The 25998-nt window shown below is 34.5% G+C and overlaps 1 protein-coding gene and 1 long non-coding RNA gene across 15 annotated transcripts in view; one reads left to right on the forward strand and one right to left on the reverse strand.

The window, feature by feature from the left end:
* The window catches only part of LOC306657983 (PTB domain-containing engulfment adapter protein 1), a 260729-nt gene that overhangs the window by 81639 nt on the left and 153092 nt on the right, over nucleotides 1-25998 (forward strand). For 10 of the 14 annotated variants that reach the window (XM_079134584.1, XM_079134581.1, XM_079134571.1 and 7 more), the window contains exon 2: nucleotides 3805-3907. The exons of 1 other annotated variant lie outside the window; for it this stretch is intronic. The gene's annotated coding sequence lies outside the window, so the exon portion shown is untranslated. Of the gene's footprint in view, nucleotides 1-87; nucleotides 183-2420; nucleotides 2559-3804; nucleotides 3908-25998 lie in introns of those variants that run through there. 3 more of the 14 variants (XM_079134582.1, XM_079134577.1, XM_079134579.1) reach the window with 2 other exon arrangements.
* LOC306658154 lies at nucleotides 10535-13718 on the reverse strand. Its single transcript, XR_013762980.1, has 2 exons — nucleotides 13530-13718; nucleotides 10535-13495 (listed from the first exon to the last, which is right to left on the reverse strand). It is a non-coding gene; the product is annotated as an uncharacterized lncRNA (long non-coding RNA).

Genomic DNA, 25998 nt, shown 5'->3' on the forward strand with positions numbered 1-25998 from the left:
ATATGTTTTATATATGTGTGTGTGTGTGTGTGTGTATCTTCATATATATATATATCTATCTATCTATCTTCATATATATATATAGAGGGTGGAACTGTAGCACTTCCAAATTTTACAGCATAGTGTTCACAAACTTTCCTGGTCCCACACTGTCACTAGAGCTTTGTGCAAGACAGTCTCCCGTAAGTATTTTGCTTTCTGTTTGCCTCTCCTAACACTTGGTGAATTGTTTCATATTCTCCCTCTTCCACCTGAGGACTTTTCCTCTTCCTAGCTGGACAGTTTCTAACTGAAGGTTCACAGGTTCCATCTTTTTTTAGGAAGATTTTCTGAACTCTTCTCTATGTTTCTGCAGCATCTGACCTTACTGTTTACATAGCATTTATTACATTGACAAATGCAAAAGAAAATATGGACTTATTTTCCTCTCATTATTGACTAAAACAAAAAAGCATTCAGTAGATATTTAGTTAATATTGGTTAAGTGGACTAAATGATTTTTCCAATATATTTTCTTTAAAGAGTAGGAATGTGGTCATAACTGTATTTATGCCATAGCCTTAAAGGGAAAACTGGAATGCACAGAAAATGATTGCCCCAAGCCACTTAGGACAGTCATCCCTAGTCACCACCTTTGAACCTTAGGGTAGAAACATTTGAGAACATCTTAAAGACACGCAAAGCATTTGGACTTTGTCCAAAGGGTGACATGACAACATTACGTTGTGAGAGACATCATGACTGGTTAGGGATGGGTAACTGGGGGTGTAAAACAGAGGAGGAAACAAACTGGAGTCTGTTGTATTAAGTGGAGTGTAATTTACTCTGACATAATTGCATGTAGGTGGTAAAGGAAATAAGAGGGGCTAATAATGCCAGGTTTCCGGCTGTTACAGTAAGCAGTGTTTTATTTACTTACTTGAAGTCATTTTAAAAGAGGAGAAAAGAAAAATAGGAAGAAAATTAAGACAAAAAGAAATTAGATCCAAAAATCAATTTTGTGTATTTTTGAATTTTAGAAACTGTTGGAGATGACTATATAGGAATTTTTTTGCAACATTTTGCAGATTAAATTGAAATAATATTAAATTCTTGGACTATGTAAAAATGATAGTAATAATAATTGTGGTCTGTATGTCATTTACTGATAAGTAGAAATGACTTCACCTGACTCGTTTGTGCAGTTTGGTTTAATTGTATAGGAAAATTTAAAGATACAAGTGTTACATTGACAAGTTCGTGTTGCAATTCCAAAAATGTTTTTCTTAAGCTAGTGCTGTTGGGAAAAACGAAAGTTTTGCTAAAGGAATGATTATCTTCATTTAGTTCCTATACATCTTCAAATTGTATGAGAATGTCAAATAGTGGCAAAACAGTATCAAATTGAACATACTAAAATTTAAAGAACCATTTGAATTGGAAAGCAGGATTTTATATTAAAATATAAAATAAAAATATGTTCAAAAGAGCAGATCATAGATCCATCTCATTTTTTTGGAAGATTATTCAAGATGCTGTTTTTATGAACAAATCTAATCATATAACCCAATGCAGAATATATGTCATTTTCCTGCAAAAAGAAAGTCAGAAGGAGGCACAAATTCGTTGTTGTTTTTGATGTGGGTATTTTTATGGTCTTCTTTATTGTATCACATTGCATAAAATATTCTTCTTTGAAAATTATTTCCTACAGTAAGACCAAGTTTCAGTTAATCTGAAATGGAAGTAGTAGCCCTGGGAATGTTAAGTTGAACTGACCATTTTAAGGAATATATTTACTTATTGATATTTTATAATACGATTAATTGAATAGTTTGGTTAACATCTTGGATGGCTTCTATTTAATTTTTTATATCAATATTTGCCACAATCTAAGTAGAAAAAAGTATCCTTATCCCAAAAAAGGACTAATTTTTACCCTCTCTTTCTTCTTCCTTAAAACAATAAATAAGAAAAGTATGATCTGGTAAATCACTCTGGAAATCATGACATAGTTCATGGTTTTCTTCTAAGTATTATGCTTAAAATTCCCTGTCCTCGGTGGACAGACCTCTTTGTAGAGCTGGAAGTACATGATAAAGCAGTCTTTACATTTTGAGGAAAGATAAAATGAATTTTATCATTCACACACCCCAAAGTCTAGTAATCAGTAAGAGAATACCGTATGATTTAGCAAATGTCATCACTGGGTGGGCAAATGTTCTTCATCTCTGATATTATAAAGTGACCATATGTGACTTTGAAAGTGCCTTGCTTATGTTTTAATTCAAATGTTTAAATTGCTGCCTTCTGGGGCAGATGCTATTGATGAACTGCCTATACACTGTTCCCCTTAGCATTGCAGTTGACACTGGCAGAGTCTACAATATCAGATATTCTTGCATTTCTCTACCTAAGCGATTCTCATTTCTCTACCTAAGGGATTCTTTGACTACCAAAGACAACTTTGCCACAAAAGCAGGCTGGAAGTTTCAGAGAATTAACACTACTGGGAGCATGGCTTAGCTAAGGAGTAATGAGGGTTGGTGTATCCATATGCCTGCTCTGTCATTCTTCAGGTGAGATGTATCTGTTTACACTGGGTATCAGATTTTCCCCAGCCAGATTACACTGCTGTTGTCAGTGGTGTTGATGGACCTGACGATGGATGCCCTCTTGTTATTAAGAGGCCTTACACTGCTTGTCTCACTTCTCTTCTCCCTCCGGGTGATTCCTGGGATCATTTCTCAAATAAATTATCTTGTAATTGAGTTGTTACCTCAGGATTTGCCTCTGGGGGAAGCTGAATGAAGACCTTTCTAAAGCTCTGTTAGAAAAAGGAAAAGAGGGTGAACAAATTGATAAACAAGCTTCTAAAGAAGATTGTACCTAAGATGGAAGAGTTTTTGTAATATACATATGGCTTAGATGCAAACACAGAGGTGGGAATAAAATAGACATCTGTCTATTATTGAAGAAAGTACAAACTGTAGGTGTGGCATCACTGATACCCATATCAAGGTGTTTGTTTCAAAGTTTTGGTGGAGGTAAGACAAATGATATATATATATATATATCAAATATATATATATATTTCCTTTTTTGTTTGAAAAAAAGAAAAAAATCTATGTTTTGGCAAGAAGAGGCATTATTCTGTGAGTTTTTCTGCTACCATTTGAATTTATGTTGGAGATACATTTGAAATGACTGAATTAAGGAAGGCTCATTTGTGCTGTTGTGTCTACATGGAGAGTCTTTTTCATTTTGTCTGTTGGGATAAAAATATAAAAGCCTTCACCAGTTGACATATCTGTTCTGGTTATAGCATGTTGACCAACAGAAGGATAAATTATCTAAATGCTTTTCCATCACAGTTGAGGAGGAATGAAAATAAATCTTTGCTTTCTCATATTCTGTATCACCTTGGGAATGATGAACAGGTTATGTGCGTGGTTAGTATAATTAATTACTATGTGAAAGAGATGGCTGAGTTCCTTACAGGGCTGGAGGGAGAGAGGCATATATTGTTGAGTAGCTACCATTGAGTTATAACAGTAACATACCTATGAGTTAAAACATTTAACTCACTATGTGGAGTACTTCTATTTGTCATCATCTAGCAACCTGTAGCTCTCCCTTTTTAAAAAAATATGTCTTATTATTTCCCTACTATATGGTAACTTTCTTGAACTTTCACAGGAAATATGATTAAAATTTTAGATGCATTATAATCTGTAAATTAAAAATGTAATTATTGATGAACTCTACTAAGCCCAATTTTTAATTTAATTTTTAATTGTATGTTATTCCATTTGATCTACATAGGAGACGAAGTGATAGAAGAATAATTTTGTTGGCAACTATATGATCGAAGATACATAAAGTCAAGTGTCCATACCGTCTTTCAACTATATTTGAGCACATTCAGGTAAGAATAAATGATTGCTCATATACTGTTTCCAAAAAAGATTATTGGATAAAATGATAATATACATGAAAGTAAAATAAAGTTAAGAATAGAAACAAGTGGAGTACCACGGTGCACACCTGTAATCCAAGCAACTTAGGAGGCTGCAGCAGGAGGATCAAGAGTTCAAGGCTAACTTGGGCTACTTAGTGAGACTCTGTATCAAAATCAAAAATAAAAATGGCTAGGGATGTTAATCAGTGGTAGAGTATCCTTGAGTTCAATTCTTAGTACAAAAAACCAATCAGAAATGTCTTTTTTTAAAAAATAATCTGTCATTTTGTTCTGTATCATTTTATTTTTGCTTCGCTGATTTTTCCCTTTTAAACAAAGGTGTGATGATATTATTTCTTTGTCTTTTTATTGATTTTTCTTTATTACTATTGTTATTTTTTTTGTGTGTGGTGCTGCAGGTCAAACCCATGCTAGGCAAATTGCTCTACTGCTGAACTACACCCTCAGCCTTCTTTATTATTTTTGAAATACATCTATTTTGTTCTGTTCTTTGAGAATATGAATTAATTTTATTTTTTTATTTTATTTTTTTTTGTGGTGCTGGGAACTGAACCCAGGGCTTTGTGCTTGTGAGGCAAGCACTCTACCAACTGAGCTATATCCCCAGCCAGTGTTTCATATTTTCCACTGTATCATTTAACATGAAAATGACTTAAAAATATTTTAGGGTATGTCTCTTTAAGTATTAAGTGAATATCAGCATAGAGAAATGAGTCCATATAGCACTTACTTTGGTTTAGAAGAATTATTAAAATAACATCATGGAGTCAATGATTATGATGTTTTAAAGGCTTTTTGTTCTTGTTTCTGAGTTTACCCACAGAAGGTGGCAGTGGTTATGTTGTCCTTAGTCAATTGGAAAATGCTTATTGAATTATTGATTGACATTTTATCATTCAGAAATTTTATTAGCAAAACTTACTTTGTGTTGAAGAAAAATTCAAAACCAAGGTTTTAAATTTTGATTGCAAACAGTAGCTTCCTCCTATTCAGATATATTTAACAAACATATTCCCTTACGTAACAAAGCCTAGAAGAAAAGTGTCTATTATATATACATAATCTTTCCACATGACTGAAAAGGCATTATTTTTAAATGATGGTAAGTATACATTTATGCAACTGATATTTATTCAAAATTTAGTGTCAGTAAACCTTACTGCTGTGATTATTTGAGCAATGGGAGTGGTGTTAGTAGAGATTAGGGACAGAAAAGCACAAAAATTAGTTCCTTATTCTAATTTTCAATAAAATATGATAAGAAACACATTTCAGTAATTTAGGTATAGGCAGAATGTATCAAGAGCCATGGAAGAAGTACAAGGAAAGAGCAGTTGCTGCTGCTGACTCTTCCAGGTTTGGAAGCAAGACCTCTTCACAAGTGAGAGGCCAGGAAGGACAAACTTCCCAGGATAGGTAAGAGGGGCCTGTGAAGCAAATGGAGATCAACTTGGAGCAGAGGGTTGGGTTGGGAAGGTACAGGGTATTATCAGGAATGGAAGACAGGATAGGGAGAGCAAAGTAGTGAGGAACATGTTCTCTGATTTGGGTTGGGAAGCATGTTCTCGGATTTGGGTTGGTGTACTTTGGAATTTGTATTTCATCATTAGATAGAGAGGACTAACTATTAAAGAATCAGATCATCCGTGCTGCCCTTAAAGAAGTTAATCTAGTGATTCATGTTTTAGAAGAAGGAACCCAGACTAAAGAAAGGCAGAGTAAGTTTTAGACTTTTCCTTCCCTGAAATCATCATTTGTGAAAACCTGCCATTTGCCAGGCAGTGAGCCATGATCTATAGGAGGCAAACTATGGAGAAGACATAATCCCCACCTGAGGAGGCTGTAGTGTAGTAGATGAAGCATACGTGACAAGCAAGTGAATGTAGTGCACCATTGTAGTTTGAGGATAGAATCAGGTTCAGGGAATGACTAGTGGCCATTTGGGTGTTTAACTCCACAGTGGAGCCACGTTGTTTTATAACCAAATCTGGGAAGTATCGTCCCATCTGTAGTGAGTTGCATGTTGGTTTCCAAACAGATATACAAGTCCTAACTTGTGAATGTGAAGTTATTTAGAAATGGGATATTTTCACATATAATTAAGGATCTTTGTATGTGATCCTCTTGGATTAATCAGATGAAGCCTGACTCCAATAACACAAGTCCTTAAAAGATAAAGAGATGGGGAAGTACTGGTGAAAGAAATCTACCACATTATGTTATGTCCATGTAGGAACAGACTGCAATGAATTCTGCTTATATATTTAATATAATTTGCTAAATTATGAAATTTAATTTTAATTAAGACATTAGCAACAATAATAACAGAAAGGAGTTCAGTAGAGTAGAACAAGTATATCAGTGGGCGGGAGGAGGGAAGGGAAAGGGATAGTACTGGGGAAGGAGATCAATCATATTATATATAAACATATACATGTGCATTTACAAACATGGTGTAATGAAATATTGTGTAATTATAAAATACTAATAAAAATAATGAAAGATATAAAGAGAAGACGACCATGTGAAGGCATTCAGGGACTTTGGGTGTCTCCTAGGAGCTGTGTGATGTAGACACATGCTGTGGAGGAGCCAGCAGAGAAGCTGGAAGACAAAGGGGACATGCCCGCCCTTATAGTTTACTGAGGAAGTGTAGCTTTTCCAACACCTGATTCAGACTTCTTGCTTCCGGAATGATAACAGAATACATTTCTATTCTTTTAAGCCAGCCAGTGTATGTGTGGCAACTTGTTTTGGCAGCCTTGGGAACCTAATATACCACTGTTTCTGTAGTCTCCTGTTATTTAGGAAGCAAGTTACTGGGTCTAGATTACATTTCAAGAGCAGGGGATCACAAAGGGGCAAGAAAATGAGCAGGCAGAGATTGTTGGAAGTCATCTTAGAAGCTACCTGTAACATCTGAGTTATGGCCACCTCTCTTTGTATGATATGTCTACACAGGGAGCAAACTCAGTAGGTTAGAGGTGAGGATCATTATCTCACACATTCTCAAAATCATGATCTTTCATTTGTATTTACTGCCTCTGATCAGAATTACAATTCACTCAAATAATCAAATTGGAAAACTTAGAGTCAAATGAAATTCCTTCTCTTTTAAAACCTATATCCTTACATTAACTAGCCATTCTTTGTTATTCTGTTCTCTGCATTTTGATCATTTAAATCTTTGTTTTTAATGTCTCTCTTACTGTTTTCAGGCTTTTATGACAGCTTTCTAAAAGTAGTTTAATAACCCTTAAACGTTCAAAGTCTCAAAGCTTTTCCTCTTCAAATCTTCCCTGCAAAGTGGACATGAAAACCCACATGGGATCAGTTCATTCCCTTTATTTAACATTCTTCTTGGTTCTCCCTTGTTTGTAGACCAAATGACAATTACTCAGCAGGAAATAGTTCCTGGTGATTTTACTTTTGACTTCCTTAAATTTTAACTTTATATTTAATTATTACTTTAAATATATCCATAGAATTGTATAAAAATTTCAAAACATATTATGTTCTCCAATTTTTGCCTATGTATTTCTCTTTTTTCCACCAAATAGGGTTTTTTTTTTTTTTAATCAAAATACCTAGCAGGATGTCTAATACTGATGGTCAGCACATAATAGGTTTTTATCTATTTAAAACTAATGGAAAAGATGAAAGAGTAGGAAACAGAAAACTCCTAAAACTCAACAAAATTGCTGAACTGATACACTAGAAATAAGAAAAGAGAAAGGAATTTATGAACTGATTATGGAAGGCAACTGGGAAACTTAAGGAGAGCGTTAAAGAAAATATAACTTCAATGTAAATGTGTAGGAGAAGTAGAAAGTAAAGTTTATAAAAAGAGAAAATTTTGATTTTAGACTATAACTAAAATTTAACCAAAGACACATCAAGGAGAGAAAACCAACATCCATGATGAACATAGATGCAAAAATTCTTAATAAAATACTGACAAATTACATACAAAACATATAAAAAGATAATGCACCGTGATCAAGTGGGGTTCATCCCAGGGGTGTAAGGTTGGTTCAACATATGGATATCAATAACTGTAATTTGTCACATCAGTAGACTTAAAGACAAGAATCACATGATTATCTCAATAGATGCAGAAAAAACATTGGACAAATAACAGCATCTATTCATGTTTGAAACACACATACAAAAACTAGGAATAATAGGAACATACCTCAACATGGTAAAAGCTATGTATGTGAAGCCTAAAGCCAACATATTCTAAATGAAGAAAAATTAAAAGCATTCCTTCTAAAAACTGGAACAAGACAAGGATGCTTTCACCACTTTTATTCAACATAGTCCTTAAAACTCAGAACAGAGCAATTAGGCAAAAGAAAAATTAAATAGATATGAATAGGAAAAGAAAAGCTCCAACTGTCACTATTTGCCCATAACATGATTCTATATTTAGAAGAGCCAAAAATTTATACCAGAAAACTACTATAACTCATACATGAATTCAGCAAAGTAGCAGGATATAAAATTAACACCCACAAGTCATTTGCATTCATATACATCAGTGATGAATCAACTGAAAGAGAAATTAAGAAAACTATCTCATTCACAATAACCTCAAAAAAAAAAAAAAAACACTTGGGAATCAATCTAACAAAAGAGGTTAAAGGCTCTATGATGAAAACTACAAAACACTAAAAGAAATTGAAGAGACCTTAGAAGACGAAAAGATCTCCCATGTTTTTGGATAGGCAGAATTAATATTGTCAAAATGTCCATACTACCAAGAGCACTATACAGATTTAATGCAATTCCTATCAAGATCCCAATGATGTTTTTCACAGAAATAGAAAAAGCAATCTTGAAATTCATTTGGAAAAATAAGAGGCTCATAATAGCCAAAGTAATCTGTCGTGCCAAAAGTGATAGAGAAGGCTTCACAATACCAGACCTTAAAATGTAGAGCTATAGTTACAAAAATGGCATGGCACCAAAAAAGACATGAAGACCAATGGAACAGAATAGAAGACACAGAGACACACCCACATCAATACAGTTACCTCATACTAGACAAGGGCGTCGTAAACATGCATTGGTGAAAAGATAGTCTCTTCAGCAAATGGTGCTGGGAAAACTGGAAATCCATATGTAATAGAATGAAATCAAACCCCTATATCTTGCTCTATGCAAAACTGGACTCTAAGTGGATCAAAGACCTAGGCATTAGACCAGAGATCCTGTACCTACTAGAAAGAAATATAGGCCCAGCTCTCCATCATGTCAGCTTAGGAACTGAATTCCTCAACAAGACTCCTAAAAGTGCAAGAAGTAAAATCAAGAATCAATAAATGGGATGGTATCAAACTAAAAAAACTTCTTCACAGCTAAATAGTCAAGAGCATGAAGAGAGAGCCTATGGAATAGGAGAAAATCTTTGTCATGTGCACCTCAAATAGAGCATTAAACTCTGGGATTATATTAAGAACTCAAAAAACTTAATACCAATAATACAAATAACACAATCAATAAATGGGCAAAAGAAGTGAACAGGCACTTCACAGAAGAAGAAATACGAAGGATCAACAAATATATGAAAAAGCGTTCAACCTCTCTAGCAATTAAAGAAATGCAGATTAAAACTACACTGAGATTTCATCTTACTCTAGTCAGAATGGCTATTATCAAGAATATAAGTATCGGTAAATGCTGGTGAGGATGTTCAGAAGAAAGTTCACTCACACATTACTGGTGGGACTGCAAATTAGTATAACCACTTTGGAAAGTAGTATGGAGATTCCTCAAAAAACTTGGAATGGAACCACCATTTGATCTGGTTTTACCACTTCTGTGTATATATCCAAGGGGAGTTAAAATCAGCATACTACAGTAACACAGTCACATCAATGTTTATAGCACCCCCATTCACAGTAGCTAAGCCATAGAAACAAACTAGGTGCCTGACAACAGATGAATGGATGAAGAAAATGTGGTATGTATGCACAATGAAATATCACTCAGTCATAAAAAAGACTGACTTTATGACATTTGCTGGTAAATGGATGGAATTGGAGACTATCATGCTAAGTGAAATAAGCCAATAACTGCAAATCCAAAGGTCAAATGTTTTCTCTGGTATGTGGATACTAACATACAACAAACAGGGAGGGATAGAAGTACATTGGATTAGACAGAGAGGAATGAAGGGAAGGGAGGGAAATTGGGAATAGGAAAGAGAGTGGAATGAATTATTCCACAGAGGCTGACAAATCTGAAAAAATATATCTCTGATTTTTAAAATTCAACAAAATGGGAATTAATGGATATCTTTTTAATAGTATTAAATGTACATATTGATAGCATAAAGACAGCCTTTTACTCAATGGGGGAATGCCCCTGGCATTATGAATAAGATCAGGAACACGAAAATGAGGTTGATAGCCTCACTTTCATTTAACATCACTGAAGGTATTAACCAATGAAATCTCATGCTAGAAATCAACCTCGGCATAAGAAAGAAAAAGAGGGATAAAGAGGAAGGGAGGGGAGATAGGAATAGGAAAGACAGTGGACTGAATCTAACATGACTTTCCTATGTACATATATGTAAATACCACAGTGAATCTCCACATCATGTACATCCACAAGATTGGGATCCTAATTAGAATAACACATACTTCATGTTTGCATAAACATGTCAAAATATACTCTGCTATCATGTATAACTAAAAAGACTACTTAAAAAAGTTTAAATTCAAATGTATTTATAATGGTGGTGTTTTGCAATCTTAAAAGATATGTTCTTGTGGACATTGCAGTAGATTAAATGGAAAGTGGAAAGAAGAGGATAGTTTTTCGAAACAGTGAGAAGTAAAATAAATTGAAGAGAAAAATGTGGTGGAATGTAAGGAAAGTGGCAAAAGAATCTGGACAAATAATATCTCTGTATATTCTGTTGCAATAGGTAAACCTAACAGCATGTTACCTGAAGAGACTCCCCAGGCAAATCCCTCAGGGGAAAACTAATGCAAACCATACTCAGATGATGTTTTATATGTTTAAATACAAAAAGCAAACAACTATCAAGCCACTGAATAAATTAAAGAAAATCATTTTATTTCTATTGACCCTTTAAAGTTTACATTTAGTGTAGCTATATGTGTAAAACCGATTCCTGTGTTTCATCTTGATGTTCAAATTAGCCTTCACCTATACAGTGTTAACATCAGTTTTCATTTAGTAAAGAGTTTAAAAAAAATATTCTGGATACCTAAATAATATGTAATTGCCAAGAATGTTTTCTTCCTGTGTAAGTGTTATTTTAATGAAATAATGAAATCTGTCAAGTGGTAGCACATCACATATGTTGGTCTCTGTGTTGCGAAGTGCTAATTAGTTTACTGTAAACTAATTTTTTTGTGCAAATACAGTAGCATTTATTATACCAGAACCTTGACTTAGTAGAGGTAACTTTCTTCATAAAATAGTTTAATATATTTTTAGATCATGATTTTCATTTAGAATATTTAGTTCGGTGAATTTTTAAAAAAATAATGAATAACCTTTATATTTATATTTACATTTATAAAGAGTTAAATAAATGAAGGATAATTGTAGGGTTTGCATTAATATGTGCAATATGTGAAGAAATGAAAGTGGCTTCTCAGAAAATAAGGACAAATCATGAATTTCAAATTGCATAGTTCATGATTTATGTAGCCTGACAATCTAAACAGGAAGTTTTGATCAGGTGACCATCTGTAAAACAACACCTACTTAAATAAGCTGTCCATGTTATGTATTGATCACATCTACATTTGAACAATGTAATTACTGTTCTTGGATTGCAAGTAGGAGACATTAGTTCTGGGTATTTAAATAAAAAGAGCAGTTTGCAGAAAGGATATGGTTTTGCTCAGAATCAGATAAAATAATTCTCAGAAAAGGTAGGAGCCAGACTGTTCCAGAGATCTACAGAAGAGGAAATAGAGACTGATGGGTACTTCTGGAGCTAAATCTAATGTGTTTAATGTTGCGCCCCCTCCCCACACCACATTCAGGAAAAGAGTGCTCATGGCTGAGTCTCAGTCATTTGCCCTCCGCCAGGAACCCTGGCACTTGATGCACAGTTATCCCAGACTGCCTACACTTGGAGAGGATAAATTTCCAAAAGGAACTTCAAAGTTCTGAGACCAGGATCTGGAGTGGATGTGGCACAAATAAAAACACTAGATATTGCAAAACTCCCTTCTCAGAAGAGGCATTCAAAAGCCATCAATTCATAATAGCAATCATATCTCAGATAATAAAGCTTTTGCCAGTAAAATGAATGTAGATTCAATGGTAATGTTGCTTATCTCAGTAAGTATCTATTATCATGAAAAACTCACCTTTCTTTCTTTCATAAATGTATCCATTTTTTTGTGTATCATATTCCTGTTGTCATACCAAGCAGTGAGCATAAAAATGTGAACAACAGAATTATTCTTTGTTATTTATGAATCTTATACTCTACTGAGAACTGAAATAAAGCCATTATATATTGCATTAATTCTACCATGGGTGGTATATTTGTTTCCCAGGGCTACCATCAGAAAGGGGAGGTGAGATTAGAACAACAAACATTGGTTCTCTAACAGTTATGGAAACAATCAAGGTGTCAGTCACTATTCCTCCAGGGACAGTCGGAGGATTCTTCCTTGCTTCCTTCAGTTTCTGGAGACTTTTGGGGTGCCTCAGCTCTAATCAACAGAGCTTGTCTCTGGATGACCCCCTTCCTGGTGTGTCTCTGTGTCTTCTGTTCTACTTATATCAGTCATTGGATTGGGGCCCATAATAAATTCGGACTGATTTTTATCAGAATTCCCTGAGCTAATTATATCTGCCAAGAACCTGTTTCCTAATGAGATCACCTGAGATTCTGAGTAGGTCTCAATCTTGTGGGGAGCACCATTTAACGAACTATGAGAGGATATAAAATAATGTTGGTGTTCCTAGCAGGGTCTGGGTAAGAGAGAGAGGAGGGATTATGTCAGAGAAGCTAATGGGACACATGATAAGGAAACATTTTAAGGAATTTGACATTATCCTAACTCTAATACTGTGCGTGTGTGTGGTGGGGGTGTCAGTCAGTGGCAACACCGGAGGGAATTAAGCAGGCAAATGACTTAAGAAGATTTGTGTTTTATAAAAATCACATTAAGTGCAACGTGGAGATGAAGAATAATCTGAGTAATGTTGTAGGGAAAAAAGATAACTAGGACACAGCAGTAATAAGGGTTTGGAATGATGGTGTCTTGGAAAGGAGGTGACAGTGGAATGGAGATGATAAATAAAATTCTGATATTTGACAAAAGTGGAATCAATGTGCAAATTAAAGGCAAAGGATGGTAAGAAGGGAATCACATGACAGCTCAGGTTACTTATCTTCTGAGTATATGTATAAGCAAGACTGTAGGTGTGTATGTGAGAGAGGGAGGTGGATAAAGGAATAAAATAAAGAATATAATTTTGGTGGGTTCTCTCTCTCTCTCTCTCTCTCTCTCTCTCTCTCTCTCTCTCTCTCTCTCTCTCTCTCTCTCTCTATTTTAACCAGGGATTGAAACCAGAGGTGCTTAACCACCCAGCCACATCCCCAACCCTTCTTTATATTTTATTTAGAGACAGGGTCTCACTGATTTAGAGTTGCTTAGGACCTTGCTATGTTGCTGAGGCTGGCTTCGAACTCTTGATCCACCTGCTTCAGCCTCCCGAGCCCCACTGGGATTATGGGCATGCACCACAGCCCCCAACAGTTTTGGATATTTCTTGATGTGGACTGCTAAGGAACTCTGAATCAATATGTTCAAAAGCTTGTTTGTCTAATTGTCTGTATGATGCTAGTAAAGTTGAGTAAGGAAGCCAAAGCATATAAATGGTATCTGAAATTGGAAATTTTGGGGAAAAGTTTATATTATTACTATATCCAGTAATGGAATATATGCAGAATTAAATGGTGAACTTTGGAAATAATTTTCAGTCTTATGAGAAGTGTCATTAAATATGACAAGTGAAAAGAACAAAACTGGGACAAGTTGTAGCTACAGTAACATCTTGACACTATGTATTTAGCTACATTTAATAACAAATACTCTAAGCAAATGCACTTAAATATTAGCCTATTTCTGGGTGATTTTAATCGTCTTAAGAAATTTTTTTGTGGTGCTGGGGATCGAACCCAGGACTCTGTACTTGCAAGGCAAATACTTTACCAACTGAGCTATCTCCCCAGCCCACTAATGGTCTTCTTTTAACTTTCACTTTAAAGCACAGTATGTTCAATGAGCGTATACTCCTTTTATAAACAGAAAAATGCATTTGGGGGGTAAATTTTAGCACATAAAATGTGCCTAAAATAAGACATTTATAAAAATATTGTACAAAATAAGCAATTGATTTCAAGAGAATGGGCATCTCTTGACAAAGAAAAAAAAAGGTTGTAAGAGGATAGAGGACCATAAAACTTGGTCCAGATATTTATAAAATATCTTGACATATATAAGGAAATATAGATTGCATGTCCTAAGGTCAAATAGCTTTTTGATAAATTGGGAAAATACTACTTTTGGACATAGCATCTAAAACAAGTTTAGATTGAATTTTTTCTCATTTGATTTTGCAAACCATTATTAGTGAATGGGAACAGTACAATAAAACACAGAAATAGATCACTTTATGTAAGTTGTCACGGGTAATTCCAGGTCGCCTTATGTAAGGTGATTAGACATAACATTCCTGTTCAGATTTTACTAATTTCTGTAAGACTTAAGTGGTATTTAGATTTCTGGAATGCAAAGTTAGAACTTTAATATTAAATGTGCTTTACAAATCCATGAGTGTTCTGTGAGAACAGAACATATTTGCATGTTCTTCTGTTTTCAGAATATTAAACAACTATTCCATTAACACATCCTAAATGATATGATGATTCAATTAAAACTTTCAAACATCTTTAGGCTATTCTGTTATTTTGGAGTTATCAAGAGATATCACAGGATAATTATGTTCATAATAACTTTAATTCGTGGACAAATGCTGGCGATTACCTATAATAAAGAAAATCATTCGATCCTTATGTGGGAATTTTTAAAAAATGTTTTTTAATAATTACTTGAACAACATTATTTGCTTTGACTCATCAGTAAAAAATATGTGTTACTCTTGACCTGGAATGAAGTATAATTTTTTTTCTGTTTAATTACAAAACTCAGGCATACTTTTACTTACTAATGACTATAAAATAAACAGATACTCTTTCTATAAAGTAGTTTTGAATAGATTCTAGTAATAGGTATATTAGAAATAAACTTCTCTGTTAGTTTTAAGAAAATATAGATAACGATATTTCCAAGAGGAAATAAGACCAAGCTTTGATTTCAGTGAGAATAAAGCCATATTATATCTCTTATATTACTTTATTTATGCAAAGAATAACTAAATAATTATGTATCCAAAAATTTTGGCTTATTCAGGACAATAAACACGGACTTCTCTGGAAAATGTATCTGCTAGAAGTTTAAGGGCTGATTATGCTCAGTCCTTCTATGGAATTTCCTTAACTCCTCAGTGAGTTTCAAAAATCTGTCATGGAATTCTTAGCATAACAAGAATCACAATGATGATGATAATGATAACCAACAGTTTCATATTGTAAAGTATGTATTGGTCACTGTTCTATCTATACAAATTGACCCATTTAATCAGCACAGTGGAATTCTGAGGTAGGGAACTCAGTTTACAGATGAGAAAGCTTAGCTATAAAGAGGTACAGTAAAATATTCTGCCATCAGATGACAGAGATGAGAGTAGAATGCAGCTATTGTCCTTATTCTGTCCATTACTCTACTTGTGAGGAAGACATATTAACACTGAAGAAAGGCTTTCAATTTAAAAAAAAAAAAAAAGAACTAAATGCCTCGTCATTGTTCCCTTGTTGCCTTCTTGTAGATGACCTGACATTCAGCTCTGTGCTAGACATGTCACGTTTTCATCTTCTCCCACACTTTAGTACCTCCTCTCCCCCCCCATATTTTATTCATTTCAGATTCTTTAACTCATCTTCTCTCTTGCCTAATATTCAGCTTTATGGTTTTATATACAGGTCTTTTAGTGTATACCATTATAAAGAAAGTTCAAAGTGAACCTTTTCAATTGTTTGATTAGGAAGGATAAAAACAAATTATTGAAATGGTAAAACATAAATATATTAGCTCTTTTCCCTAAGTGAACAGAATAGTAAGTTTTCAGAAAGATGAAACTTAGAACTTCTCACATTCCCTTGTATAAGTTAAACATATATTTGATGTTAAATTACTTTTTGAGAAGAAAATTATAGAATTTTTTGTTTCCTATTGTAAACAAGCACATGCAGCAGTCTTTTACTTACAACTCAAATCCCTGAATAGAACAGAAGATAAATACATCCTGTATAATTCAAATAATTATTATGCTAGGAAATAAGAAGAAAACACATAGTAGGCCAAAAATATATTGCATTTGAGAAGGAAACCACATCTCAATACGTGCACAGGGAAGACTGTTAATCAAAGGCAGGTGTGACCCCACGACTGAACCATACTCAAAAAGAAGGTTCCAGATTGCTGGAAAAGCAGTGAGTGTAAGGATAAGTAACTGGTTGCTTAGTTGGAATACAGTAGAGGAACAATCGTGTTTTTTAAACCAGGAGAACCATCATTTATGTTTTGTGGTACAGAGAGTGAGTAGGTGAGGTTGAATTAGAGGAAAACTGTAAGTGTTCAGATGATTAGCAATAGTGAAGAGAATCAGAGAACTCGTTACCAGGAGACCAAATACCAGAATTGTCCTTTCTTCAGTATGGTCTGTTTTCTACTCTTCACTGAAGATAGACTACAGCACTGAGATAACAAGAGTTAAATAAAGCAGAGTGCAATTAATCTGTAACAGCAGATGGATGTGAGAGATATTGCTTGAGTAGAAAAGGAGTAAATCAGAAATCGAGTGAATTAAAAATTTGATCATTATTTCTTTTTAAAGTAGCACTCAGTAAATTAATAATCTCAAAGTTGGACTGTGAAAGATGGTAGAATAGGACTTTCCAGCACTCATACCCCTGCAGAAATGCCAATTTGAAAAACTATTCACATTCAAAAGTACTTTCACTAGAGCTAACGAGACCAGATGAGAGATGATAAGATGTAGGTATAGCATAAAATAAAACAAGACACATTGACTAGAGTAGAAAGAAAGGTTTAATTACTATGTCCCCCATCTCCCAAGCCCAAAGAGCACAGCTTAATGAGGGATACCACCCACTTGCAGAAGGGAGAGTGAACACTTATTACTGCTTGGTACCTCAATACTGGTTATTCCCCACTCAAACCAGCACTGGGCAGGCCCTGAAGACTCAAGGCCAGTACCTGGGCTCAGAGTTTCCAGACCTGCCCTGACACGAGATAAGATCCCATAATTTCAAGCTGTAGCCCTGTTCAATTGACTCAGGGATAAGTAACTGGTATGAAGGCCCATCTGACTGCATGGCTGACCCTAGTGGCCCTAGACTTCAGACCAGCCCCTAATCCTCCATGTTCCAGGTCTGCTTCATGTCCTAGATCATCCCAGAGCAGGAATCAACCCTTCTAGACCTAGGTTTCAGGTCTGCCGCTTTGCTAAGTTAGTATCACCAGCTTCAGACACCAGGCTGGCACAGACTCTAGGACTGTTCACTGTTGGGCAGGTCCCTATAACTTAAGCCTCAGTACTGTCCTCCGTGGCCCCCATGCTCTAGCAGAACAAGGATCCAGGACTGCTCCAGCAGATACAGACCCTTGCCTTGTAGCTGACCCTGTGAACTAGGTTCTAAACTGCCCACAGACCCAGGACCCAGGCCAGCCCTAATGAACCTAGTCCTCGGTCCATACCCATACACCAGAGTCTAGGCCAGCCCTCATAGACCATTTCAGGCTAGTTCTTCTGGTACATATTCCAGTCAAGGCTTACCTGTAGATGTAGGTTCCAGACCTTCCCCTACAGACCTAGACTCCAGGACCACTTTTGTGGCATGGCTTCACCCCCACAGACCCAATCAACTAATCCATTCCAGTGCATCCAAACCTACAGATTCAAATGGCAGGTGAACCTGCCAAAGGACTTCAACATCACGCTCATTGTGGGCCACAACAGGGAGCCTTCCTAGAACCTGTGGTTGAGCTGAATGCTAAGATTTATCAAACAAAGCCAATCTGCAAAGACTGGAAGAAGTTTATTTGAAATGTGTAGTGGCCATAAGCATGAAGGACAATCTAGGACCATGACATCACTAAAGACTCAAAACAAAGTACCAGCATCTAATCCAAAGAAATTGAGATGTATGAACTGTTTGACAGTTCAAAATGAATTGTTTTAAGAAACCTCTGTGAACCACAAGAAAATACAATGAAATAATTCAATGAAAATCTGAAAACCAATAAATGACCAAATGGAGAAAGATATGAGGTGGAAATTACTATTAAAAAAAAAAAATCAAATGAATTCTGGAGCTGAAAACACAATGAATGAAGTGAAATATGAAATAGAAAGTGTCAATAGCAGAACTGATAAAGCAAAAACAATCTGTGAACTCAGAGTATAAGAAAATATACAGTCAGAAGGGAAAAATAAGAATGAATGAAAATGAATGAAGAAATCTTATGGGACTTAAGGAACATCATCAAAAGAAAAAATTTCCAGTTACATAGGTTTAAGAGTGAAAAGAGACAAAGAATCAGAAAACTTAAAAAAAAAATTCAAAAAACTTTCCAAATCTAGAGAAAGACATAAATATTCAAGTATAAGAATGTCAAAGGTTTCCATGTAGAGGGAATTCAAACAAAGCTATACAAAGACATATTATAATCAAATTGTTAAAAATCAAAGCCAGAGAGAAGACCTTGAAATCAGCAAGAGAAAAGTAGCATATCTTACTTAAGAGAGCTACAGTGAGGTTAGAAATGGACTTCTCGGCAGAAATCTACAGGCCAGGGTGTTTTATTGAAATATTAAAAAACAAAAACAAAACAACAACAACAACAAAAAAACCAAAAAAAAAAAAAAAACCCTCGCCAATCAAGAATACAAGCCAAGCTTTTCTTCATAATGAAAAACCTAGTCACCAACTAGAGGTATATAATGAAAAAAGATCTTCATAAAGATCTTTCTGGATGGACAAAAACTGAGAAAGTTCATTACTAATAGACTTGTCTTATAATATATGCTAAAGAAAGTTCTTTCAACTGAGAGCGAATAAAGGATCATAGTTACACAAAAACATGAAAGTATAAAACTCACTAGTATAATTAAGCATACAATCAAATTCAGAAGACTAATATCGTGATGGTGGTATGTTAATAACTTATGTCTTTGTATGAAGGATAAAAAAATTAAAATAATAGTCGTGATAATTTGGTAAGGAATATACAATATAAAAATGTAAATTTTAACCTTCCTTCCTTCCTTCCTTCCTTCCTTCCTCCCTCCCTCCCTCCCTCCCTCCCTTCCTTCCTTCCTTCCTTCCTTCCCTTTTTGCTAAGTTGCTTAGGGCCTCACAAAATTGCTGAAGCTGGCTTTGAACTTGCGATCCTCCTGTCTCAGTCTCCCAAATTGCTGGGATTACAAGTGTTTGCCACCACACTGGGCAGGATAAGGATATTATAAGAAAAGAAAATGACAGTCCAATACCTCTGATGATGAACATAGATACAAAAACTCCCAACGCATTTACATGCAGATTTGATATTTCCCAGATAACTCAGTTGCTTCTCATTGCAAGGGTTAGTGTGCCAAACTGCTTCTTCGATGTCTTATTCCTTCTTCAGCCACATCTATTGTTTCTCTTTTTCTTTTTCTCCACTCTTCATCCTTATTGGTCTATTTTCTTAAAATGCCATGTTTCCTCACCATTAAATCTTTGCCTGTCATGTTTCTTTCTACATGGTAAATATTTTACTTAGATTTTTTTTTTTTTTTTTTTGGTACCAGGATTGAACCTGGGGGAGCTTAACTACTGAGCCACATCCCCAGCTCTTTTTTTATATTTTATTGGAGACAGGGTCTCACTGAGTTGCTTAGGGCCTTGCTAAGTTGCTGAGGCAGACTTTGAACTTACGATCCTCCTACCTCACCCTCCCTATCTGCTAGCATTACAGGCATGCGCCACCACGCCCAGCTGAGTATTTCAAGTTGTAGCTTAAACATTAATTTCCCAGGAGTGCTCTTCTGATTTTTTACAGTAATTAAGATGCTCTTATAATATGCTCCCATGGCACCATGTTTATCTTTTTAATAATTAATTCTCAATTATTATGTATAATTATCCCTCCACCCCACCCCCCACAATATGTTTTTCCTGATAGTGTGTAAGCAAACACTGAAGCATAGGTTATTTCTGACTTGGTCACTCATGTCAGTCATAATATAGCGTCCCAGTTAATAGTTTTTGCTTGTTTGTTTGTTTAGTTTGTTTTTGGGTACCAGGAATTAAACTAAGGAGCGCTTGACCACTGAGCCATATCTCCAACCATATTTTGTATTTTATTTAGAGATAGAGTCTCACTGAGTTGCTTAGCACCTTGCTTTTGCTGAGGCTGGTTTTGAATTTGGGATCCTCCTTCCTCAGCCTCCCTAACCACTGGGATTACCAGCATGTACCACTGTGCCTGGCTAATATTGTTTTAAATAAGAGAGGTCATGGACATATTTATTATTAATTTTTCTGGGTTGGGTTATTTTTTGAGAGAATGAAGTTTATTGTGTTGCTTTCAGATTTTTAATTCTCTGATACTATCTCTAAATAAGAGAAATATATAATTTTAAAAATCATATTATCTTATACACAAAATTAAATGCTAAAATAATTATTTTGGGGACACGTGGTAAGCAGGTTCTTGTATTTTTAAAGAGGTGTCCTTATTTCAATTTCCTTTTTAAAAATGAAAATTTTTAATGTATTAAATTGAATTGGTGTTACTTTATAAAGAAAATATATTTAGTTAGAATTGAAGGATTTTTATATACCTCTAGTTGGTGACTAGGTTTTGTTATATTCAGTTTCAGTCTACTTCACTGAAATTTTTGCCATATCCTTTATGGAAAAAAAAATAAAACTACATGAATGCATTTTTAATTGGTGTATTGACTATAGCTATGTAACCATTTGAAAAAAAAGCCATTCTTATGACTTACTAGTTACATGTTTTTATTGTTTAATTTAGCATGAACTAAGTGGAGGATTTGAAAGCCCTCCCAGAGCATTCAAAAGAATGCTAAAGCTGGACAGCCTGGTGGTCAGTGGTGTGGTAGTTCCCTGGAGAATGCAATACTATGAATCATGAGTAGGAATTTTAAAATCATACAATGATAGGAATTCTGGTTTCTTCCAAATGCAAACTCAAAATAATTAGAATAATTTAATTGGAATTAATCTGAGTGGCTCTTCAATAATTATGAAATAGCACTTTAACAAAGTGAATAATGGTATCTGGGGACCCTTTTCAGCCCCTTTGAACCACATTTGAATTATGTCTTTATGGAATAATGATATATCCAGAGTAAATGTGTCACCATGGGAGAAGTCTTCAGATGTTAGAAGGCAGTGTTAAGATGATTTAAAATACTATTTATGAACTTAAAAGTTTATTGGTTTCGATTCACATTCCCAGAATTAGTTTACAAATAACTAAAATTTTTAACTATAGATTAATATGATCCTTATAATTTTCTCCAGAGGTCTTTGTGGCCTCTGATTAGAGTAAGAAGTAAATATAAGGAAATTGTGTATTTCATAGATAAGAGTAATGAGCACATTTTGCAACTTAAAAAAAAAAAAGACTATAGAATGAAAGGTTACTAAGGTTTCTGTATCTCAGGGCTAGGAAGAATGATCTTTAATGAAATCTATTTTATCTAAGCAATAAAGCAGCTTTATCTCTGAAGACTGCAGGGCTTATATATCTTCCTGTGAAATGTAGCTCAAGATACTGAAAAGTTTAATGGTAATTCCTGGCGGGTGGCTTTTTGAAGAGTTGCATGGCAATTTGGAGAATGTGACACTGATTCTGCTGCCCCAGCAAATTTCAAAGAAAAGTAAGTTTGGGAAAAAATGTTAATGTTTTCCCAAATACTAGGTCAGTGCACAGCAAATCAGTAAAAAGGGTGTTTGAAATTGGGCAAGCAACTAATAGAAGAACCTAGAGTATGCCCTTAGAAAAGGAGGAGTGGGTGAAAATAGATGAATTAAAATGACCAGTGATGCCAATTTTCTAATGGTCCAGTCTATCTTTTTCTATCACAGGAGTAAAAAGCAAAAGATTCTTAAAAACTGAAAGAAAAATATAAATCTAGTCTTGAAACAGGATGTTAGATTAAGAATGAAAGGAACATATTTTTGTTATTTAAAAATATCCCAAGGTAACATGGACTAAGTCTATCATTCTCAGTTGAAATTGAACTCCATCCTTTTAGCAGAGTGATAAAAATAATCAAGATGTCCCAGTACTCTGGTAGAGGAGACTGCTGATTTACAAATCCCTTTGCCACAGATCTTTTGCTCATTTTGTGATTAATTAATAAAGGAATGTTTCTGACCAATGAATAAGGAAGGATAAGAAATTATCTAGAAAAAAGTAAGAAATAAACTTTAAAATTTTTGAGTTTATATTTCCAGCATTTACAAACAATTAAGCATAGTTTTCACGCTTTAAGATCAAGTTCTTCTATGAAATTTCCATCTCTTCTGCTCTCCACCCTCTTTTTCTTCTTTCCCCTTACTTCTTTTATTCTTCATCTGGGAGGGAGCAATATGGTCCTTTTGGGGTGATGAAAGTTCTACAGTTAGATAATGTTGATGCTTAGGCAGTATTGTAAATATTCTAAAAGCAATTGAAGCTGCATTTTAAGATAGTGAAATCTATGTTAAGTAAATTATTTATCAAGTGAACCATTTTTTTTTTTTTTTTTAAGAAAGTAAGAGTTTAACCAAATGTCAACTAAGGGGACAGAAATAAGTGAAGAACAGGACAGCAGCCTATCTCATTCAGATTGATTATGAGAAATCAAAGGCTAGACACTCTGTGTTAGGATTCATTTGATAGGTCTTTTCAGTTCTTAGCAATTTTGTGGTTCTCATTCTTGTGCTGGAAGAGATGGACTAGCAATCAGAAACTTGGCATCAGATGGAGCTTTAATTCACCTACATCAGTTTGTGGGCTTTGTGTTCTATATCCTGGAAAAGGAGCCTGTGATTATTCTGAGGCAGAACTTGCCCTTTATGAGAACAAGTCACAGGTAGTGAGCACTTGAATGTATGTAGAATATTCAAGGAAAAAGGTGAATTTAAAGCACACAGTGTCAGCCTGGTGCAATGGCACATGCCTGTATTCTCAGCTACTTGAGAGGTTGAAGCTGGGGTATTGCCAGTTAGTGGCCAGCCTGAGCAACATAGCAAGACACTCTCAACCACAACAAAACATGTTTACTTCATTTGATTAGATATTTCTTCATGTTTAAGTAAAAGCCATATCTCAAAGGTGAAGATTGAGTTTAAAAAATTATTACATATTCTGTTTTGAAGAAATTTTGGATGCTTAGAAAATAATTTTTGTTTACATTAGGACATTTTTCAAAATACTTAAATTGCATTTGTTAAAACTGGATCAGTGGAAGTTCATGCAATCAAAATATATATAACAGTATAGAAATGCAAGTTTCTTTGATCGTACTTCAAAATATTGCTTTTGTTTCCTCATGTCACTCATTAGACAGGAAACTCCTTTTCCCATTATCTCCTAGGACATGATATGGCTGCTTTTTAGTTGATAGTGAATGTTTCTGGGAGAATGCTAGGAGCTTTTAATGCATAGCTCATTGGGTTATAAAGAATGGTTGTCTGGTTTCATGCTTGCTCAAGCTAGTGCTATTTGCTAGCATTCCCCAACATTCTGCCACTTATTTCCTGTCAGAAATTGTCTATATACTCTAGACTCTAGAAATTTCTGAGATGAGGCATGTTAGCAGAGAGGGAGATACATTGAACATTTATTTTGTAGTTTTTTCAACTAATATATTCAAATTAATTAAAAGAAAAAACAGTCGTTGAATACTGTCTAGAGAATTGCTTTATACTTATTCAACTTCCCTCTCATTTCTTAAAATTTCATTTAAAAGCCTGTTCCTTGTACAAGATAAGTGTAACTAATCTCAAGGAAAATTTGGTTTAATGAAAGATTGAATTCAGGGAAATGATTGTTTAAAATGAGAATTCAAAGGATTCTTGTTGATAATTTGGTCCCACTTCCTCATTGATGGAGAATAGATTTGTGTTTTAAAGGAAGTGCTTGTTCCCCCACTTTTATTTATATTTCCAAATATATTTTAAATTGAATAAAATGTTTTATTTAGGAAAATAAGATAGTTTTTCAGATTTATTAAAGAAATACATTTTTTCACTGGAAGGCAGTTTCTGAAAATGTTTATAGTGCTTATCTCTAGTTGGTTAGATTATGATTTAATTTTATTATTCTTTAAATTTTCTTCTGTGCCCCAGATGGTCCACATGGTACATATTACTGGCACAATGAAAAAATGTCACTTTTAATATCATATTCCTCAAAGGGTACCTGTGATATTCATTGTGATTTTTATAAACTAGTTAATGTTTAGCTGTTTTAGATGGTGTTATTTTACTGTGGTAAGAACACATAACATGAGATCTACACTCTCAACAAATTTTTTTGTGTTTACAATAATTATTTTTGACTATGAATAGAATATTGAGCAGCACAAATCAAGAGCTTGCTCATTTTACTTTACTAAAACTTTGTGCCTGTTTATTATTAACCCCTAGCCCTGCCCCTCCAGCCTCTGGCAACCACCATTCCAGCCTTTGATTTTGTGAGTTTGACTATTTTAGAAACCTTATTTAAGTGGAGTCATGTGGTATTTTTCTTTCTGTGACTGACTTACTTCATTTAGCAAACATCTTCAAGGTTGCTCTGTACTATCACATATTGCAGAATTTCCTTCTGTTTTTTAAGGCTAAATAGTATACACCACATTTTCTTGATACATTCATCTGGCGGTATGCCTTTAGATGGTTTCCACATGTTGTCTATCTCAGAAAGTGCTGCAGTGTACTTGATAGTGTTGATATATCTTCAGAGACCTAATTCAAATGATTTGGGATTAAAAAAACAGAAGTAGAATAGCTGGATCACATAGTATTTCTATTTTTAATTATTGAGAAACCTCCCTACCATCTCCCATTAATTGTCTTTAGCAGTTCATATTCCTTTCAGCAGTGTGCAAGGATTACAGTTTTGCCCAATCCAGACCAACATCTGTCTTCTGCCCTTTTGTTAATAAGCATTCTAAGAAATTGAAGGTGATCTCTCATTATACTTTTGACTTGCATTTTCCTGATGATCAGTGATGCTAAATGACTTTCCTATACCTATTAGCTGTTTGTTTTTCTTCTTTGGAAAAATGTCTGTTGAAGTCCTTTGCCCAATTTTTTGATTGGGTTATTCATTTATTGCTTTTAGGGTTTTTTTTTTTTTTTTTTTTTTTTTTTTCCCCCTGTGTGTGTGTGTTTGTTTGCTACTTAGTTATAGGAATTTTATATATTTTGGAGATTGTCTCATATCTGATACATGATTTTGTGAATATTTTCTCTCATTCCACAAGATTTTTTTCACTTTGTTGAAAGATTCCTTTTTCTGTGAAGAAATTATGTAGTCTGATGTAACACCATTTGTTGGTTTTGTTATCTGTGCTTTTCATGTCATGTATGTGAAAACATTGTTTAAACCAATACCAGGAAGCTTTTCCCTTAGGTTTTCTTATTGCATACTTTTGAGACCTGTTTAAGTCTTTGATTCATTTTGAGTCATTTTTGGTTCAGTTTTCAGGCAGCCATGAGTTTTCCCAACACTTTTTAAGAGAGGCTTTCCTTTTCTCTTATGTATTCTTGACATTCGTCAAAGATCAGTATGGATTTATCTCTTGGTTCTCTC

Source organism: Sciurus vulgaris, assembly GCF_902686455.1.
Source record: "Sciurus vulgaris genome assembly, chromosome: 3".
NCBI lineage: Eukaryota > Metazoa > Chordata > Mammalia > Rodentia > Sciuridae > Sciurus > Sciurus vulgaris.